The sequence below is a fragment of the Cyrtonyx montezumae genome, unplaced genomic scaffold, assembly GCF_038088225.1.
Source record: "Cyrtonyx montezumae isolate F1298 unplaced genomic scaffold, pur_monq_1.0 scaffold_36, whole genome shotgun sequence".
NCBI classification, from domain to species: domain Eukaryota; kingdom Metazoa; phylum Chordata; class Aves; order Galliformes; family Odontophoridae; genus Cyrtonyx; species Cyrtonyx montezumae.
In genome coordinates, this window is record NW_027072041.1 from 11,650,785 (window position 1) to 11,671,789 (window position 21,005).

The 21,005-nt window shown below is 41.3% G+C and overlaps 1 protein-coding gene across 1 annotated transcript in view; it reads right to left on the bottom strand.

Annotated features, from left to right (window-relative positions):
* CAST (calpastatin) overlaps window positions 1-21,005 on the bottom strand; it is a 356,278-nt gene that overhangs the window by 78,794 nt on the left and 256,479 nt on the right. The window lies entirely within an intron of this gene.

Here is a 21,005-nt window from a genome sequence, read left to right on the forward strand (position 1 = left end):
GGCAGGGCACAAACAGGAGGAACACAGGGCAGTCTGACTGACAAAAGGCTCTTCTTTATTTCAGACAAATGAATACTTGTTCGGCCCTGATAACCAATACCAAGAGCACCTTTACTGGGGTGCATGAAAGCTATGTATGCAGCAACTGTGCTCAAGTTATGAGCACAGCATGAGGATTAGTGAGAGCCAGCTATGAGGAAAAGAGAAGGTGCTGGAATGGACTGTATCAAAGCCCAAGACTACTCCCCTTGCATAAATGAGTGGGAGTATAGGCTCCCAACTGCTTGATTTTAAGCCAAAACAAGATAATTTTTTAGCTCATCTGTGATATTTCAGTGGAACAGATTCAATTTGCAGGAGTATCCTGGCATCATTTCTTAAAATCTTTTGCCCTTGAGCAGGTAAACAAAAGCGATGTCTAGAATCAGATATCAATTGCTCATATTCCCAGCTGCCCCATGCCATTTTGTCATCCTCCTTTAGCATCTGATTATGACATTTGCCACCGTTCCTTTTGAGTCAAGGCTATACACTATGCAAATTATCCAGGAAGTTTGTTGTAAGTGCAGATGTCCACTGGTAGAAAGATAACTGTATCTAAAGGCTTTTTTCTTTATTTGTGTATTTAGGGGTGGCCTTATATCCCCATTCATGAAGTCACAGCTGCAGCCGTACTTGCCATGCTTATACAGAGAACACTTAGAGCAGGAAGGAAGAGAAAAAGTGGGGAAACCTCTTGGTCTGCCATCTGGACAGAATAAATGATTTTTCCAGAACACAAGGCTACTCATGTTTATGACTCCCTTCTTTTCTATCACTGTCACTACTGCCAAAATTGATAGCCTTGTACTAAGCAGCATCTTCTGCAGTGACTGTGTTGTGTAGAGTGGAAGTCTGGGCTTACACTCAGATGCAGAGTTGAAAGGATATTAACAAGAAAAAAGAGATGCAGAAATACATTGGATGTCCAACACAGTTGACTTTGAGCTTTCCAACATATGGATGATCTCAGACAAAGGAAACTTCCATTACCTTTTAAATAGCGCATTGTCAGTTTGAGGCATAATTCCTTGTTTGCAGAGATAATGTCAATGATTGGAATAATCATCTGCCTGATCCAGCTGGAAAAGTAAACGCTTTATTTTCATGTTACAGTCATGTTTGCTTAGCAGTAGCACCTGTGACACATTGAAGGATGAGCTCACACCCATTTAATATTTCGTTCCCACTTCTATTGTCCTCAGCAATGAAAGCGCTCACCTTTATTTTTACTATAAATCCCTTGTAGGAGAGAGATCATCTGCAGTTCTGACTCAGACCATTAAAAGCATATTGAGAAATAACTTAGGTTTCCCAGAAGGCTCATTTACGTCATCAAGCAGAAAGATAATCACAGTCATAAATCTTTGTCCATGTCCATGTCTCCTGGTTGCTTCAAAAATATTAGGACAACACTTTCTATATCTTAACCAAATGCAGTAACTTGACATGTTTTTCCTAACATCTGCAGTGCATGGTAGCTATGCTGTTTTATACCAGACTCCTTTCCAGCATGTTGGAATTAAACATGCTCTGTAAATTATTCATAACTTTTTAACATTCATGATCCCATAATTTTTCTTTATTGATCAGTTCTTTCTGATAATTGGCAACAACCCATGAGGAAATGAATGTTCAACATCAGGCAAATGTGAATTTTATTGATGTATTACTGAGAAAAAAATAGATGTGCTTAGCAAGCTGAGTCGTTATTGTCCTGTATGTCTGTTTGAGAGCAGTGTCAGTGTCTTTTTGCCTGCATTTTACCTGGGGTCATCAGGGAAATAAAAAAGATGTTCTAATTCATATTTAAAAGAGAGCTAAGATACCCTCCTAATAACTGTAACTGTATACCTACCTTGACATATGTGGAAATGAAAACATAAATCAATATAGGGATTGTAAAGGTTTTCATTACATCTTTCTTCCTCAGGACTGTCAGTCAGTCTTCTCTGCTCACACTTCCTCATGCCTTCATTTCACACATACAAACTCAGCACTTAAGACAAGGCTCTGCTGACCCTCCAAGCCTGAGGCAAAGCAATTCTTCTCACTGCAGAATAAACAAGACTACCATGAATAATCTGGTCAATAAAGGCTTGTACTGAAGAACAGCATTTGCCTTTGGGTCACTTATAAAAAACACATAAGTAGAAACAAAACTCAGAAGCTGGATGGGGAGCCACAGCCATACCTCTTCCATCCCATTTCTGACTTCTTTTCAGATAATGGGAGAAGAGAGATCGATCTAGTTTTATACAAGGCAAACCCAGCCTTCAATATAATAAAAACTTCATATGAAAATTGTTACAGGATAGACATGATGTCTCCAAACCCATTACTGATCTTAACAGTGAGGGCAGCAAGCTGTCATGGTGGTCCAATAAGGCTACTGAAAAATGGTCAAGAGAGAAAAAAAAGAGGATTCCAGTGTGGATTGTGACTTCTCATTATTCTGACTGTTTACGTGTGGTGATAGATTCATAATGTGCGGGCACTTTAAGGAATGTTAATTCTCTAAATTCAGCTCCTATGCCTTACAAATATGCGGTTTGAGTTCACAGCATTCAGCTTTGGGAAAATGCCTATTTCTGTGGTATACTTCGTTAAAAATAATACTGTGCCAAAGTAGATTCTGCATCAGTTACCGGGTGTACGTAATGATATCAACTGACCCTTTTGATTTTCTGCTTAGCCAGTAACTTTGCACTTGTTGAGTATTACTGTATTTCTCTCCACTGGGAAAAAGAGAAGATTTAGATTTATTCTAACAAAATATTATATCAAGGTGAAATTAAACTGCAGAAAAGAACGAGTACTACTGTAAAACCTAGTATTAATTTCAAGTGAAATTATAGCAAAAGCCCTCCTTGTTAAAGCTCAGATTGCCTTTTACTCTTCCCTGTTTTTTTCCCCAGAGTACACAGTAGAAGAAACAGATTGACCTCGGGGCTTTACTATTTTTGTTGCTGTTATTGTTAAATAATGGATCTAAATAGTTGGAAAAAAACATAACTGTATTCTCAGAAGGTCATGAGTGTTCTCAGTGAAACCTCATGAGTAGTAGAAGTCTCAGTAGTCTGAATTAGAATAATGAAAAGAAGTTACTAGGAAAAGTCATTATCTCCAGTAACTCTAAATGGAAATGTGGAGTGTATCTGGCAGCCCTGGTGCCAGAGAAAGGTGATACTACATATCAGAAAGATGAAACATTCCCCAAGGATCCCGGAAACCCACAGTGTAACAGATCATCTGAAAGACCAGCAGTACAGTGAAATGAAGACTTTAGCAAATGCAAAAAAATTTTCTGCTTGGAAATATCTTCATTCAAAGGGAGAGAAGGGTGACAAAGAAAACAATAGCAAAATCCACTTTCGAACTGTGAAGTTTGCAAGCGCTCCTTAGCAGTCTCTTTTGTGAACCAGTCCCCAAGCTATGACTGTGTGCAGTTCCAGACATGAGTTCTACATCAGCAACCCTTTTGTGAAAGCAACATTCACAGGTGGGCTGTCTGGGGAGTCAGGCTGAATGCAGTTTTGGCTTACAAGAGAAAACAACTCTTTTATTACACCGCGCATGTGAAAATAGACGTCTTGAATCTTTCAGTTTTGGGGTAGACAGGGAATGATACAGCCATCTAAATATGCGACTGATCATCTTCTTGGAAACAGGGAATGATATGAGTTTGTTTTTTGGAAAAGTCATTTTTCTGACATTACATAACCACAACTCCAGAAAGTCCTAATTTGTACGCTTTTTCTAATGTGTTTGATCTTTCTTACTCTGTGACTATGCAGAGCTCTTCATAAATATTTAACCAAAATTATTCTGCAGACAAAAGCATCAGAGAGGAGTCAGAAAGTGACTCACAGTTTCTTAATCAGATATGAGTGACGAGGCGGCTCTGATGTCTCAGTGGGAGAGGGTTATTGGTGTTGATTAAGCCATCTGAGAATGACATCCATGTGTGCTGTGGCCCAAGTCATTGAGCAGGTGGCACGCTATGCTGAGACCTCATGCACTGACTTCCTGGTGCCTCTCTGCTACAGTTCTGGGGTGAAACGCAAAACAACAGCCTTGTTTATTGTGCAAAGACCTTTCTGAGTTTTATTCTTATTTTTTTCTCCAAACGCCTCAATTCTGGCCCAAAAGAACAGTAGGAAGACATGTGACTACTTTTTTAATGTCTCCTTTCTATTAGATAAACACACATAGTTTAAAGTACCATAGATTCAACAGGCATTTATAATGAACTTACAACTCTGCTAGACACCTTGTAGTAGATGCTCTAGCAACAGACAACCTAAACAGGGAAACAAAGTGCAATCCACAGATTTAAACTCAAATCCTCATCCATACTGGACAGAGAGTGGTCATACCCATTCAGGAAACAGAAATACATTTATTAAAAAAAAAAAAAAGAATTTCTTATGCCCTCAGATGAAGCCTTTGAGAAAACAAGCACAATTACTGTAAGGGAAAATCATACACCTAAAAGCTCTAGAAATATGTAGCAGTAAAATAATGGAAAAAATCTGCAGGCATAATTTATGTCAGCTTTCAGGAACTTTTATCACAATGTTATGGATGGAAATAAGAAAGAAAAAGTGATGACATTAAAATAACTCATTTGTCATTAAACACTGTATGAGGTACTGCTGTGTTATTCTGGTGCTGTTTCATTGAATTCTGTCTATGCTTACCTCTTTCTGTAGTTTTTTTCATTGATTAGGTGGCCGACAATAAACTCATCATACGTGGCTAATTGCAGGAAGGTTTTAATATACCAAGTATTCAGCTTTCCTTTTGATCTTACCTAGTAAAATGGGAGTGGATACACTAGCAGCTATGAAGATCCTGCATGAAAAGCTGGTGAAATGACATTTTTCTGAATTGGCAAAATGACATTTTCAGCTACAGCTCCTTTGAAACTGGGGTCTCCACTAATCCCTTGTCCAGGAGAAGCCAGCTCATCAAGACTGGGCTGTAAACATGGGTGTAAGCAGCCAGTTTGATCTTGCTCTTCCTTTGGTTCACCACAAGTACAGGCTCTGGTTTGTGTCCTACTGGGAACAAAGCATGATGTGAGCTGCAGCTGACGTTTAACCTATAGTAAGCATGTATCAGCTCTTCCACTAATATCAGCTGCATTAATTCCTTTTCACACATGAAGTCCAATTTGTGTTTTGTGTTACAGTCTGGGGCTACAAACTGTGGAAAGTCAGAAGTACTGCAGGGGGTGAGCAACTGCTGCAGAGACAGCCAGCCCTGTGCAAGGCTATGTTTCCTGAATCTTTTATTTAAATGCCTTTATGATGTTGGCCATCTTAATTTTCATAGTTTATTGATTTTATTGAAAAAATGGCAATAGAAAGAATAGCTGAAAAACTACATTTACATCATTCTAACTCATCCTTATGACGTGATATTTACCTGGACATGTAGATTTTCTCTATGTTCTCTTTTTTATCATGTTCTGTCTTCAAGAAAAAGTTTAAGCAACAGCCCTGGATATAAATGCTGCTGTGATCAGATGTACCATACTAGATCAAACACATACTTCTATTTTGGGATAAACTATGTTCTGCATGGCAACGCTACCCTGGGTATTGTGGCTGCTCAGTGACTGTTATTGTTATGAATTGCTTTCTCAGGTCTTTTGGAACTGTGGGATCCTATCAATCATGAGGGAAAGTGCTAAAGTTTAAATTAGAAATCTCTTTCTATTTACATTTTAAATTAAATGCATCTTCACAGTGATAAACCATGCACCAAACAAGCCTCCACAATTTCATATTAAAAGTCCTTTTGCTTTTGCTTATCTTTTATTAATTCCTACCATGATTCATCCCACACCCAAATCAAGAAACAGCCATGCACAATGTTAAGTAAATGATACATCCCCTGCAAGATCTGCTGTGTGCCACGAGGCATGATGCAAATATTCAACAAGGCATATGCACCAACAGAGCAGGCATTTCTGCCTCTGTGGCTTCCAGCCACTGCAGAAGGTCTCCCTGCATGCTGGTTTTCAACAAGAACCTGCTCTGTGACAAGCCAGTTCCGTCATCTCAGCACAACTGCCTCTGGTAAAATCAATTGGTCTTGCTGCATGAACAGAAAACAGCATGAAGGAAGGAGCAAGCCACAGGAGGCTGATTGCTCTCTGTTGGACATAAGAGCTTCACTGGGCACTTTAGGTAGTGCTGCAGTCTTCCACAGTGCCTTTAACTTGGAAATCCTCCAGTGTTTTCAGGAGGAAGCCTCTTATTTTTGGCTTGCAGCGTTTCTGTGGAAGTAAACTAAGCAGTCACCCTTTTTTTGTTCATTTCTTTGATGTTTTGGGGGTTATTTTGAGCCCAACTGGACAACTAACACAACATCAGCCACTAAGGAAAAAGAATACATTCAGAAATAAAATATTCCATGCCTTCACAAAATATGTCTAAAACACGATGTTACGGTTTATGGGTGTTACAAATATGTGCTGACCCTGCCATTATTGCTCATGGATAGCATGTCTTCAGGCTACCAAACCACCTCATGTGGAAAACAAAGAGAAGCATGAATCCTTCAACATGAATTAATTCTTCATTTCTTTTGTATCTACAAAACCCATATTTAGTTCAATGCTATCGTTTCACAAGGTTTGATATATACTGCACAATTAAAGCCACAGAATGTCATGAGTTGAAAGGGACCAATTAGGATCATAGTATCACAGAATACCCCAAGATGGAAGGGACACACAGGACCTGAAAGCCAAACCCTGTGTCTGAGGGCATTGTCCAAACACTCCCTCTCTCATTGGCAGCTCTGGGTCTGCTGCACCCCAGGCTACAGTTGGCCCTTTGGGCTGCAGAGCACACTGCTGCCTCATGTTCAGCTTGCCATCAGCCATAACACCCTGATTCCTTTCTGTGGGGCTGCTTTCCAGCATCTCATCCCCCTAGTCTGCATGTCTGCATGTCTGGGCTCGAACCAGTGGCTGTTTCCATGCTGCCTGAAGTCTGCAAAGGCTTTTCTCACACAGAAGGCAGGATGTCACCCTCCTTCTCCACTCAGGCCTTGCCTTTGTTCAAGGCACTGAAGTGGCTGTTGCTGTCTCCAGGCAAAGAATGCCATGTGCTTCTCTGCCTCACCTGAACGTAGGTTTTCAAAGCTGTGCAAAAGCCAAAGCAAAGAATTGCAGTATCAAGCTAAGCTAGCTGGACAGTTGGGCTAGATATTCTTAGAGGCCTTTTCCAACCTCAATGATTACGTGATTCTAAAATAGTGCTGTTTTATTCTCTGTGTCTCGCTAAAGTATAAAAAGAAAAGGGCATTATAAAATAACTGCAGGCGGAACAGAAGGCTGTTGTGCTCAGTGCTGGTTTTATGATGCTGAGGTGAAGTTAGTATGAGTCACTCCTATAACTTACACAGGCATGACACAGACTTCTGACGTTTAATATTTCCTTTTTCTCTCACCAAAAGTTATAATTATCCCTTGAAAGCTTGGATCCACTTTCTTTCCCTACCATTTAGTCCCTTTATGTTAGGCATTTTGACATTTTTCATGTTCCCTCTGGGTACTTTCCTGGCCCTTAGTGCTGCAGTAGTTGAGTGCTCCCAGGATTTATAGATTTTATTCAATCTGCATCTCATATTATACTTGGCAATTAGAGACTCAGGGAGTCTTTGGATCAGGTCACAGTCACACACAAGCAGGAATTGGAGGAGATGTACACTGTGTTTTAGTTGGGGCAGCAGGACTTTGCTTAAGCTCGTCTTCCTTTCTAATCCAGTTTGGAAAGAAATGGTATTTTAAGAGATCTGAGAAGGATGGAGGAGAAAAGCCACACTAACTTCAGCCAGAAAGAGGATCCCATCCTATCCCTATTACTGGCTAACCTTTCTAAGCAGGATGCTGTGTCTTAAAAATAACACTACCTGAAACTGCTGTAATGTCCAACTCAACCAAACTGAAACACAAATTTACACAAACTGCCATGAAGAAAGATAATTTCTAGAGTATTTTTGCTTTCTTTCTGAGTGTGTACATGTGTATCAGTGCATGTGCATGCACGCAGAGTTACACACACAAATAAAATTGCAAGGTGGTATATACTGTAATCATCTCCACATGCTTGGTGGGCAACATTCAGCAAACAAGGCTTTGCACAAAAAGACTGGTCTAGTATCCATCCTTGGGAGGTATGGACTCTGGATACTCATTTACACACTAATGAGGCCAAGTACCCATGCCTGGGAGGGGTGGGCTCCTTGCTTAGCTTCTGAACTTCTAATGAGCCAACCAGTGGGTGAGGAAATGGCTCCTACTGTAGCTCAGAGGCAGGCAGCTGGGAACAGTCACAGACTTCTAGCTTTCAGCAGAAATAATGCTCTTCTAATTAAGCTGAACTTCCTGTCCAGATGGTTGGTATCTTGAAGAAACACATCTCATGTACTTAACCAATCAAGTTCTGTCTTCTTTTGAGCCTGGACCTCTGTAGTGTTCCTATTGTTAGACTTGGGCTATGAACAAAGATGTATGCAGGACTGCCATTTGCACTTGCTGGAGTGGATATTCCTTAGTCCACATCAGCAGCAGCAGTAGGGTCTGAAGACCTCCGTTTTTATTTTTCAATGAGTGTAGGTGAGCAGAAAAGATGTGTGATGGTGGTTGTGCGCTGACAAGGAACTGGGCAAGTACTGCGCTGGTAATAGCTGTCTTTATAGCTGCCACACGGAAGCATTCAGCACATTATACAACTTCAGCTGATGCTTTTTCAGCCCAGGCAAGGATGGAATTAATAAAATATGAAGAAAGAAATTTCAGGTGTATCCTCGCAGGCACGATCTACAAGATAGGCAGCTTGGGGGATGGACTTTGGTGAAAGTCTTTGGACTTCATTCAGTTTTCTGTGCCTCTTGATCCATGAATGACAGAAAATAAAGCAGAGTACTTTTGTAAAATGCCTTGTAATAGCCATTATTCACAATATCTATTACTATAAAATATGAGAAGCATGGTATGTTATTATCTATAGTCCATTCACCTATGGATTTTCTCAATAGTTCTGCATTCCAGATAGCTTTGCCTATTCCAAAGGACATTAAAAAGCTTGTTTTCCTCATTATCTGTAAAATTATTATTTTAAAATTCTTCTCTCCTTACAACAGAATATTGGAATGATGTGTGCATCAAGGATACTATTGACATATTCAGTGAGATATATTTAGCCTAGTGGAAAAAAATAAAATCTTGAGAAAGGTCAGTTCTTTCCCTGTGCTAATTAAATTGCTTGAGAAGGAGATTATATCACGATGGAGACCAGCAAGCTAGCCAGAGCAGACACCAGTCTGCAATAGGTGGCTTTTGTGAAAGTGTTAATGTAAGAGTGGCTGGCAGGGATAGGCAAACATGCTAATAGGTTGCCAGTGAGTCACTGAAAAGAAGATTTCTTTCTTTGATGCTCTGATTTCACAAAAGTAGGGAAAACAGAAACGTGTCTTAAAAAGGGATCTTTTTCATCCATTTTTTAATTCTATTTCTTACTAAGTGCAGCACTGTATGTGTGCTTTTTTAGGAAGAGAAAATACTGTCAACTGGAGACATGTATGGTGATAACTGTTAATCACAGTTACCAGAGAGCCTGCATTTTTTTGGAATGTATTTTTCTAATAATACATCTTTTGAAAAAAATGGGAATCCTCTGAATAAATAGTGAGACACTAATTTTTCCCCAGGTGGGATTGGACTGATGCTATAACGAACTTACAATGGTTGACCTAAAACATGAGTGTTCTCACTGCAGGTTTCTCAACTCAGTAAACTCAGCTTTCAAGTTGAGTAGAAATTGACATTATCTTTCCTTTTCCATACATGTCGACTCCTTCATTATCTTATTTTGCCCGACTGACATTCCTCAGTTTTGTTTTTTATATCTTTCCTTTTGTCAAGAGCCTTAATCAATAGTCGGCTGTTCTTCAGCAAGACTTGGCAGCCTAATGAGCAAAGCAAATAAACGAGTCCAGAACAACCACAAGGTGGGGTTAAGTTATTGACAATCTAACCCGTCCAGGGGATGAATTAATGGGCGCATCAGTCTTCTCTTCCTTCCCTCTGAAATCCTCTGCACTTCAGACATATGTATTTTCTCTTAATGAAATCATCTCTTCCTTCGTTAAAATGGAGAATTTTGTTCAATCACTTCATAGCTCTTATGTCCACCAGTGATAATTGCAGCAAACATCCTTTAGTCCATTTGCCTGTGCTGCATTCATCAGCGCAAGTCTCTGCACTGCTTTCCATCTGTGGATAGATGAACAATAATTTTCTAAAAGCCTCTGCTGATCTCCTGCACAACACTCTGGTAATTTAGAAAACACGTTTGCTGTTAAAACTAAGTTGTGTTGGTGACAAATTAACGGCATCAGGACTGTGTGGTCTGCTCAGGTGACTGTGACTTTCACATCACCACAAACACGTCTTAATGCTTTCATGAGCAGGCAGCACAAATTGCATAGGACGTGTCTCTTGGAATAGTGGATTTTGTTTTCTTGGATGAGACTGTCATTGCCTTACAAGATCCAGATTTTTATAAATATTTGCAGAAAGCAATTGGTTAACTCTGAATTATTACTTTAACTACAGCAATTAAGAAAATGAAATGGAGGAGGGAAGGGGGAGCTGCATATCATGTTAATTGTCACATACTCAGTGAGAGTTCTCAGGGTGAATGTGAGGAATCCAGGAGTAAATAATTTTGCAGGAAAAGATCAAGAGTGAAGATCCAGGTGCTGAAGTTTTGGGCTCAGCAAAAGGACACTGTGGTTGGGGATCCCAAAGGGTTTGAATGGGATTTCATTTGGGAAGATTAGATTTAGAATCTTAAGTTGCTTGCAAACTATTTGAAAATGTCATCTTTAAATTTGAATTAATTGCCAAAATCTGCTGTCAGTCATCAGAATTGCTGGAATTGCTCCTTCATGCGTCTGTACATGACTGTCCACTCCAGGACATCTCACTGACATCCAACCTAGACATGCAGAATAGCAGCATGTTTCTAAGAACATTTCACATTAGCTGTAATTACATGGTGAAGTACAAACTAACAAGCTGCAACTACTCAGTATTAAGGATTAATGATCTGAGCTTTTACTATTTACTTCCCTACAGTGTAATAGATTCACTAAAATCATGCTTCAATAAATGCAAAAAGTGTGATAGACAGGGTATGTAGAATATATGTATAGAAATATGATTTTTTCTTCTTTTCCCATTGTTTATCCCCACTTCCATGCTGTCTTTACCACCTTCCTGCTACCATCCATCTTCTGCATCACAAAACAGGCTCTCAGTGTAGTTCTTTCCTTTTGAATCTCCCCATGCTACCGATGTTACAGCAAAGCTGTGGTCTTTCTTGTACCTTTGTCTCTGTTCAGCTAACTCTGCCTGGGTGTTTCCTTTATAAAGCACAAAGGTAGCAGAAGGCAATGTGCTTAAGCAGTAGATGCATCCAAGGACCTGCCTGGACAGTCTGCCTCAATGTGGGTCAGTGTGTCTTCGTGTGCACATTTTGAGCCTTCTCCAAAGGCACACACAGTTGCAATAATACTAAAAAAATAAAGGAAAGTGGTTTATCTGAGTATGGGTAACTTAAAAAAAAATAAAGACAGCTACCATCCTTTTGGAACCTCTAGTAGATCCACATCTTCCTGTCTTCACCTTTTAAGCAGTGTGTGTATAGTTGCTGCCATGATAAGACAGGGTGGAAGGAGTTTCAGCCCACTCATTTAGTTGGATTTTGGTTTGAAGTGACTTGCCTTCTCAAAGCAAGCCTACCTCTCAGTTTTGCATCACTTACATAAGACATACTCGAAAGGAACCCTCAAGCTAGATGTCCTTTAGAGGTTCCTTCCAACTCAATTGATTCTGTGATGCTGAGATCCTATGACATTTACCATAGACATCAAATCCTCCACAGCAATGTAGCACTTTAGCAAGCCCACAGTCTTGTAAAATAGTTAGCAATTTAAACTTTAAATTGTTTTTGGTGGCTATTTTTGGTGAAAGCTTCTTGAAAATGCTTCCATACCTATTTAGTAACAACTGCATAGATCACTTTTATCTGTATGACTATTGGACTGAAGAGCACCAGCGGGGTGTTTGTGTGGGCACCAAATAGGTCTACTGACGTTATCCTCACATTAAGGCAGATGAGGAAGTGTGGGAGAAAGGGAAAAAGAGTATTTCTGAAATACAGTGAGATCTGGGCTGCCTGTGTCACATAGGCAGGACACTACATCGCTGCCTTGGGCTCCATTCTGGCATCCAAATGAGCAGTGTGTTCCTGCTTTCCTGGGTTACAGACTCTGTTGCCAGACCTGCCCCTGCATATTTGCTTTCTGAGAATACGCTAAAGATTTCTTATTATGTTGTTTCTGTGGCTGTTTGCATGAGTAAATCTTACAGTCAGGCAATGCATGAATAGTTTGGCACGTATAATTTACTCAAAGTATTCAGAAATACCAAGCATCATGCTCTCATCAGTGGAATCGGCTGATTCTGAACATGTTTTTTTTGTTGACAGCTAGGGTGATATGCAGGTTTTGCATTTGTATGTACATCCCAAAGAAAGGACAGCCAGACTTGCATTGAGACAGCTGTCCTGGAGGGTCAGACATAAGGGGAAATGTGGGAGGGAGAGAAAAGACAGAGCTGGATGAAAGTGCTGGTGCAAGTTCCTGCCTGAATGCCTGGAGAAGGGTGCTGCCTGCATCCTGTCCAACCAACCCATGGGGCCTTCATCTCCTGGAGGACAGTGCCAAACCACAACCACTGGCACAGCGCTCAGTCGGATGCTGTCGGCTGGGATTCCCCCTGACATAAAGAGTGCCCAGGGCTTCTTTAACCTGCATTGCTGTAAATCACAAACAAACCCAAAGAAAGACAGGAGAGTTCCTTCCCCTTTATTTTAATTTGCTCCCTTTATAACTATGTTCTGGGGTCACACCTCTTGGATTTGCGTGGTTGCAGTGGATGCCCTTGGCTCAGCCTCCCCCAGGGGTGCAGCCTAGGGAAGCCTGTTGCTCACTGTTGGTGGCACCCAGGAGCAAACCAAAGGCGTTCAGAGCCTCCACTCCAGCTGTCCAGCTGCAATTCTACCTCACCACTCTCGGTAAACAGCTAGAAACATCTTCGTACTCACATTGAGAAACAGAGTGTTTAGTATGCAGAAAACTTCCTTTCTTCCCTCTCCTCCTCTCTCTCTCTCTCTCTCTCTCTTTTTTTTTTTTTTTTATTTTAATTGGAGAGCCGGGAAGAGCTGTAACACTGAGAAGCTATTATGCCACTGCCTGTCAGCTGTAGTGCTGGCAGGCGGCTGTCTGAGGGTTGTGCCTTCAGTTTGCAGATAGGAGCCTCGCACAAAGAATATATGCAGTGCTAATCAGGCCCTGTGAAGCAGCCTGCTGACTCTAGAGAAGGCAAGCAAAATTCCAGCCATGATTACAAGCCTCCCAGCTCCTGACAGGGAACAAGGAGGACAGGAATCAAACCCTGGGGCTGGTTTCTAATTAGGAAGACAATGAGACATTTGAAAAGAGATAGCAGAAATTAGGATGAGAGGCACTACGGAGATCAAGAGAAATACTTCTTCATAAGAACAAGCTGATGCTTCTCTCAAAGGGAACGTGTGGGGTGGGGAGATGAGGAAGGTAGCCTGCTTGAAAGAAACTAGCAATGAAAATTGGACAGAAAGCTCAGGATACTGAGAAAAATCTCCTCCCAACTTTTAATAGATTTCAAAGGAATCAGGGTTTCACTGAAAAAATGAAGAAATACTGTTGTTATGGCATCTTGGTTAGTAACGTGTTGTTATTTTTCCCTTACCTTCATGTTGGAAACAGCATATGTGACTGCTCTTATAATTTCTGAGATTCCTGGAGGAACACAGGACTGCTGTGACATTTGATAAAGAGAAGACAATATCTAAAAATCCAGGCAGTGAAGATTCAGTGCTCTTCAGAGCCAACTCTTCTCCCATGTCACCAAGTCCATCTGGATCATTCATAGGGATAAGGACAAGCTCATGACTCCATGTGGCATGGGGTGCTGTCACCAGCTTGCTTGTTTCAGCCACACCTTTTTCTCTAAGAGCACATTCAAGTCAAGAAATGGGGAGAAGTGTTAAGTATTTGCCTGGATGGCCAAGAAGGTGTCCTGGCATCTATCGGGAAGATGGTTGTCCCTCCATACTCAACTCTGGAGAGGCTGCATCTCAAGTGCTGTGTTCAGTTTTGGGCTCCTCACTACAAGAATGACATTGAGGCCCCATTGAGCATGTCCAGAGAAGGGCAATGAAACTGTGAGGGGTCTGGAGCAGCTGAGGGGACTGTGATGGTTCAGTCTGTAGCAGAGATGTCTGCAATGACCTGAAAGAAGGTTGTGGCGAGATGGGGGTCAACCTCTTCTCTCAAGTAACTGCAATAAGATGAGACGGAATGGTCTCAGGTTGCACCAGGGGAGGTTCACACTGGATATTAGGAATAATTTCTTCTCAGAAAGAGTGGTGAGGCGTTGGAAAAGTTTGCTCAGGGAGGTAGTAGAGTCACTATCCCTGGAGATGTTTGAGGAAAGGGTAGGTGTAGTACTTAGGGATGTGGTTTAGTGGGCAATATTGGTGACAGGTTGGACAGTTGGACTACATGATCTTTGGGGGGTTTTCCAATCTGAATCATTCTGTGAATCTATGATTCATATAACTCTAGATTGTATTCAGTCATGACAAATGACAATGGAGATGAGGGCTTCTGTTACCAAAATTTCTGGTAAACAAATTCTTCAAAAATCATAGAATCATACAGTTATGGAATCATAGAATGGCCTAGGTTGAAAGGGACCTTAAGGAACTACTAGTTGCCACCCACCAGCTCAGGCTGCCCAAGGTCTCATCCAACCTGATGCTGAGTGCCTTCCCTGAGTGTTGGGACAGCAAAGTTTTTCTGGGCAGACTGTGCCAGTGCCTCACCACCCTCTGAGTAAAGAAGTTCCTCCTGGTACCTAACCTAAATCTTCCTTCTTTGAGTTTGAAACTACTCCCTCTTGTCTTGCCATTATCAGTGAGACAGACATTATCAGTGTTAAAAGTTGGTCTGCCTCTTGTCTATAAGCTTTCTTCAAATACTGAAATGCCACAGTGAGATCTCCCTGTAGTCTTCTCTTTTCCAAGCTGAAATAGCTCAGTTCTTTTAGCCTTTCCTCACAGGTGAGCCCCAGCCCTCATCTTCCTCAGGGCATCAATAGGAGGTATCCTTCAGCAGCACAATATTTTTATCAGAAATCTCACCACTGAAGGGAATAAGGAAGGTTATTTTATTTTTCCATGCTTAACACAGTCTGGAGGTTGCTCATATCTATAATTTTCTAATGTCATTCATTCATTACACAGCTTGGAAGTGACCTGTTCATCTCCAGGAAACTGGAGATGAAATTTCAAGCATCTGAAGAATAATGTTTCAGCATATGTTGAGCGCAGAGCTGCTGACATTTCCCTAAAAGTTACTTACAAGCAGCACTAATTATCATACTTGTCTGAGATCTTATGAGCAGCATCAAAGCTTTTAAAAATAATAATAATAATAAAATCAATCTGGGGAAGAAAGTCTTGCTGGAAGTGCCAAAGAGATCTCAGAGAAGTTAAGGTCAAATAAATAAATAAATAAATAGATAGATAAGGGAATGAATAAGCTAAATTCCTTCTCACACTCTTCTTGAAGCCACTACTGACAGGCACAGAAAAGCAGAGGTTTCCAACCCCAAAAATAAATTCAAAGTTGAACATACTGCAGCAACCACCTTTCCTTTATCTCCCCAGAGCTTCAGCTGGAAGGATTCAGGCCGCTGCATTTCATATGTTGTCTAAATTGAAACCCTCAAAATAAGAAGTCAGCAAGTGTTTTGACATGAAGAACTTGCCTTAAGGGGTTCTGTGCATTTTCTTTCTTCTTTCCTACTTCTGCACTGCTTTCAGGCTCTCACAAAAATAGCAGAGCTGAGTCCTCTCAGAGCTAGAGTGCAAGCTTGATACTCATATATTTTAGATCAAAGGAAAGAGGAAAAGAAGAAATGGGAGAATAGTACAGAGAGAGCACATCGAGGTGTTTTAAAAACAAACAAAAAACCACAACCCTGAGATCAAGAACCTCTTTTTGTTAGAGAAATTCAATAAATAGAAAATAGGCTGGCAACTACATAGCTGCCTCAAGAAAGGGCAGCAGGAGACCTCTGACCTAGAACGGTCCTGCCTCCGCAGCACTAACACAACTCCATGACGGCCCTGAAGCACAGCCCAGAGAGGAGATGTGCTCCCCAGAACCTGCCAACGTCCTTGCTGCAGCCTGGAGCCAGACACATCCCTGGTTGTGGTGGCCCTGTCCTCTCCTTTGCCGAGGAGATGCCACATGGAAGGAACTTGAAGCCACTTGAGAGAAAAAAGAGCACTAGTGGTATCAAAGTGGAACAGCTGTGAATTTCCCTGGTTGTAGATTACCATTGCCCTGTGTTTTGGGCAAATAAAGTTTTGGAGGAGCAAATCAAAGCTGTTTCTGCCTTTTCCATTAAATAATGCCGAAATGAGGCAGAGATGAGACTCAGTGTATGTAAAATATTTTATCTCTTGCTTTTATTGAAGCCTAAGAAATACTTCCAAGGAATTGTAGAAATTACGATGTGCAAGTTCTCAACTAAGGATCAAAATGGAATTTGTGTTTGATAAAGCAATCCTTGTATTAATAGCCTATGTATGTGAAGAGCCATCTAGTCTCTGTGTTTGGGTGTACATCTCTGTAAAGTGACACAGGGAAGAAGGCCCTTCTGTGACCTGGCTTATCATGGCGGTCTCAGAAGCTGGAGCTGACTCATCTTTGACTTTCTCTCCCTTTGCAGGGAGCTGCTGCAGTAAGATATATTAGTAGCTGTACAGCATATTATCGTGGCCCTTCTTGAAGACATTGACTGCTTAATCAGTAGGGGAAACTTAGAAGTTCTCTTTGTCCACATAAATACAGAATCCAGTGTTTAGTTCAGACACACTTCTACTGTTTAACTGGAGACAGGAATACACCTTTCCTAGCACCAGCTCTATGACAGGGAAAGTTACTGCTACGGGAATGCTTGAGTGGGTGGGAGCAATGCTACAGTGCCTAAAGCTGCAGCACAAGAGAACATCAGAGCAAATGCCATGCACTGCTGGAAATTATGCTAGAGAAAACTGTAACTCTATTCTACATCTTTTTGCTGTGCAATTGAATGAATTCTATGCCTTTCTGCAAATAAAATTATTCCTTCACAGGTTTAATAGACTCAAGTGCTTTATTTTTGCTGCTGTTTCGTGGACATATATTCACTTCTGTTCAGTATTGGCAAAACACAATGTAGAGAAATGAGATTTAAAAGTTCTAAATGACAGTGACTAGTTTTTACCTGTTGATATCTTGCCCATCTTGTCCTCACACTGCGGGACAAAGATAACATGCTCTAAGAGAAAACATTCAGAATATAAACTTGAATACTGACTTACAATGAATAAGACGAATGCAGACAACTGCATTTTTATGTTATCTCACTGTCTGGATAGAACAGTGGCCTGAATTTTGGGATGTCCACATTTTGTTCACCTTGCTGCACGAGCTTTGGCAAGCCACTGTATTTCCCTATCCCTCCAGCTTCCTTCTTCATAAGAAAGAATAGCAATGCTGATATTCATTGCTAAGTACAAACTAATGAATCATGTTGTATTAATGACAGATCTTTTAACTTTCCTTTAAGGAAATTACATGAGAGTGTTGCTATACTTAAATTATTAGGAATTTATTCTTTTGATTTTCTTTGCATTTGAAAAATCAGAATTTGTCTGTCTTCTTAGGATTGTTTCCATCTATGATATTTGGCTTTTTTCATTTGAAATCTAGAGGCTGACTAAGCTGGTTTCAGAAATTACATTAGAACTTCAGTTCTGTATAGATTTTGTCCTTTTAAAAATTATTTTTAACTGGCATAACACTACAAGTGTTTTTATTCCCACAGCTCTAGGTCTTCTTTCTTTCGTAGTGTTCATAGTCCTGTTTCACTGTTTGCCCAGGTCAAAAGGCGAGATGGAAGCCTTCTGTCAGAAAAGAAGATTGATAACCTCTCTCATTGCTGACTTTCCACAGAAAATCACTTGCCCTGGAACTGCAGTCAAGAAGATGATCAAAAAAGGAGACAGACAAAGAATGGGGATTGATACCAAACATGGCATTGACATGTGAGTGCCTGAGGAGCATCACACCAATACATAAGATAATGTCTGTGAATATTAATTACTCTGGGTAAAGGATGGATTATTGTTGAAGGAAGCAATTTGATAAAATATCAAGATTCTGTTTCAAAATCTTTTACAGATGGAAGAAGGGAAGGGAAGGGAAAGGAAGGGAAGGGAAGGGAAAGGAAGGGAGGGAAGGGAAGGGAAGGGAAGGGAAGGGAAGGAAGGGAAGGGAAGGGAAGGGAAGGGAAGGGAAGGGAAGGGAAGGGAAGGGAAGGGAAGGGAAGGGAAGGGAAGGGAAGGGAAGGGAAGGAAGGGAAGGGAAGGGAAGGGAAGGGAAGGGAAGGGAAGGGAAGGGAAGGGAAGGGAAGGGAAGGGAAGGGAAGGGAAGGGAAGGGAAGGGAAGGGAAGGGAAGGGAAGGGAAGGGAAGGGAAGGGAAGGGAAGGGAAGGGAAGGGAAGGGAAGGAAGGGAAGGGAAGGGAAGGGAAGGAAGGGAAGGGAAGGGAAGGGAAGGGAAGGGAAGGGAAGGGAAGGGAAGGGAAGGGAAGGGAAGGAAGGGAAGGGAAGGGAAGGGAAGGGAAGGGAAGGGAAGGGAAGGGAAGGGAAGGGAAGGGAGAAGGGAAGGGAAGGAAGGAAGGGAAGGGAAGGGAAGGAAGGGAAGGGAAGGGAAGGGAAGGAAGGGAAGGGAAGGGAAGGGAAGGAAGGGAAGGGAAGGGAAGGGAAGGGAAGGGAAGGGAAGGGAAGGGAAGGGAAGGGAAGGGAAGGGAAGGGAAGGGAAGGGAAGGGAAGGAAGGGAAGGGAAGGGAAGGGAAGGAGAAGGGAGAAGGGAGAAGGGAAGAGGGAAGAGGGAAGAGGGAAGAGGGAAGAGGGAAGAGGGAAGAGGGAAGAGGGAAGAGGGAAGAGGGAAGAGGGAAAAGGAAAGGGAAAGGGAAAAGGGAAAAGAAAAAAGGGAAGGGGAAAAGGGAAAGGGAAAGGAAAGGGATCCCCTGCTTAGGGAGTTGGTTTTATTGCTTTGGTTCTTATTGCTATATTTTCTCTCTCTTGCTTGACTTTTGTTATGAAATGTTCTCCAAAAGCTCTTAATTCTGAGAAGTGTAATGATAAAATGAATGACAGGGACACTTTAAATTCAGCAGCATCTTCAAACCACCCCCTCACGTCTCTGAAGTCAGCTGAGTAGGTGATACATGCACTGCGATAGTGCAAACAAACATCTGCTTCAGTGGGTGTGTGCTTACTCACTCCAGCACGCTCTTGAATCTAATTGGGAATTTCCAGGCATATATTGTTCACATGTTCTCCAAAATAACTTTTTAAGTATAAAGTGTATGAATTAATCATCCTTTTAATCCAGTAGCAGCTGTGCTATATCTGTTCAATCACACAAGATAGTTATTTCTATCCTGGGTATTCAGGATGCTGAGTAAAATGGAATATTTTTGTATTTTCTTTTTTTTTTTATTTTGTCAAGAGGAATTTCCAGCTTTAATAATTAAAGCTGTTGAATTTTGGTTCAGATTAGCAAACAGCAGTACAAAGAAGATTTAGCAGAAGTACTGTTCTCATGGAGTGTGAGAGTGGGGGCCCGCTTCTGTTTTTTTGCTTTTCAAGAGCTATCATATAACACTGAGGTACACAGGCAAAACAGCATGCAGTTCAGAGTCAGAATGAGTATAACTAATAGGAGTATGCTACCAGGTAAGAAGTGCCACGCCTCTGCACAGTCCTTCTCAAGTGTGTATGAGGCACTGGGAGGCATTCCCATTGCTATGACAATGGGGCAGTAGGCTGACTGTTAGCGGAGTCCTTACAACTAAATAACAGGAAATGGAATACAAGAAAAGGAGATTTTCATTTCTTTTTTACTTCACACAAAGAGCAGAGCTTTTAAGCAATTCTTGCAACAGTGAATGTAAGCAATTTACAATTCTATAGAATTTCTGATGCAGTGAAGGTTTCGTTGTCATGATTTGAGTGAAAGATCCATAGAAATTCTGGCAGGTAAGTGAAAAGAATCTGCTTAAAATTCAGTGTGCTTCATTCTGTATTCAGAAGTGGTCATTTAATACCTAGAAGCTGTCTTAGCTGTTTCATCAGATTGGTACCTTTAAGTTAAGCAGCATGATGTTATAGTCTGGGGAATATGGTGGAGTACCAGCAAACTAGTCAAAAAAAATCCTATCAGATTTCTAATGAAGAAAACTGTTAAAAGAGAAAAAAGTTTAGTAGAAAGTGAAATGTGTACAGCAATTCAAAGATAACCTGGTATAGATTGCTTTCTAGGCAAAGGGTGGATAACAGCAGGGACAAGGGGGAAATGGTTTTTAAATATGAGGGAGGGAATATTTAGGTGGAGGATGTCAGGGGGAAGTGCTTTTACTGTGAGAGTGGTGAGGTGCTGGAGCAGGCTGCCCTGAGAAGTTGTGGATGCCCAGAGTCCCTGCAGGTGCTCAAGGGCCAGAATGGAAGGGACCCTGGGCAACCTGGTCTAGTATTAAATGGGGAGGTTGGTGGACCTGCCTGTTGCAGGGGGTTGGGAAATTCATGATCCTTGAGGACTCATCCAACGCAGGCCATTCTGTGATTCTGTGATTCTATATTGCTCTTGATTTCTGCTTAGCAACAGGACTTAATGCTGGTTCCATAAAAATCCAGAGAAACCTGCAAATACCCTC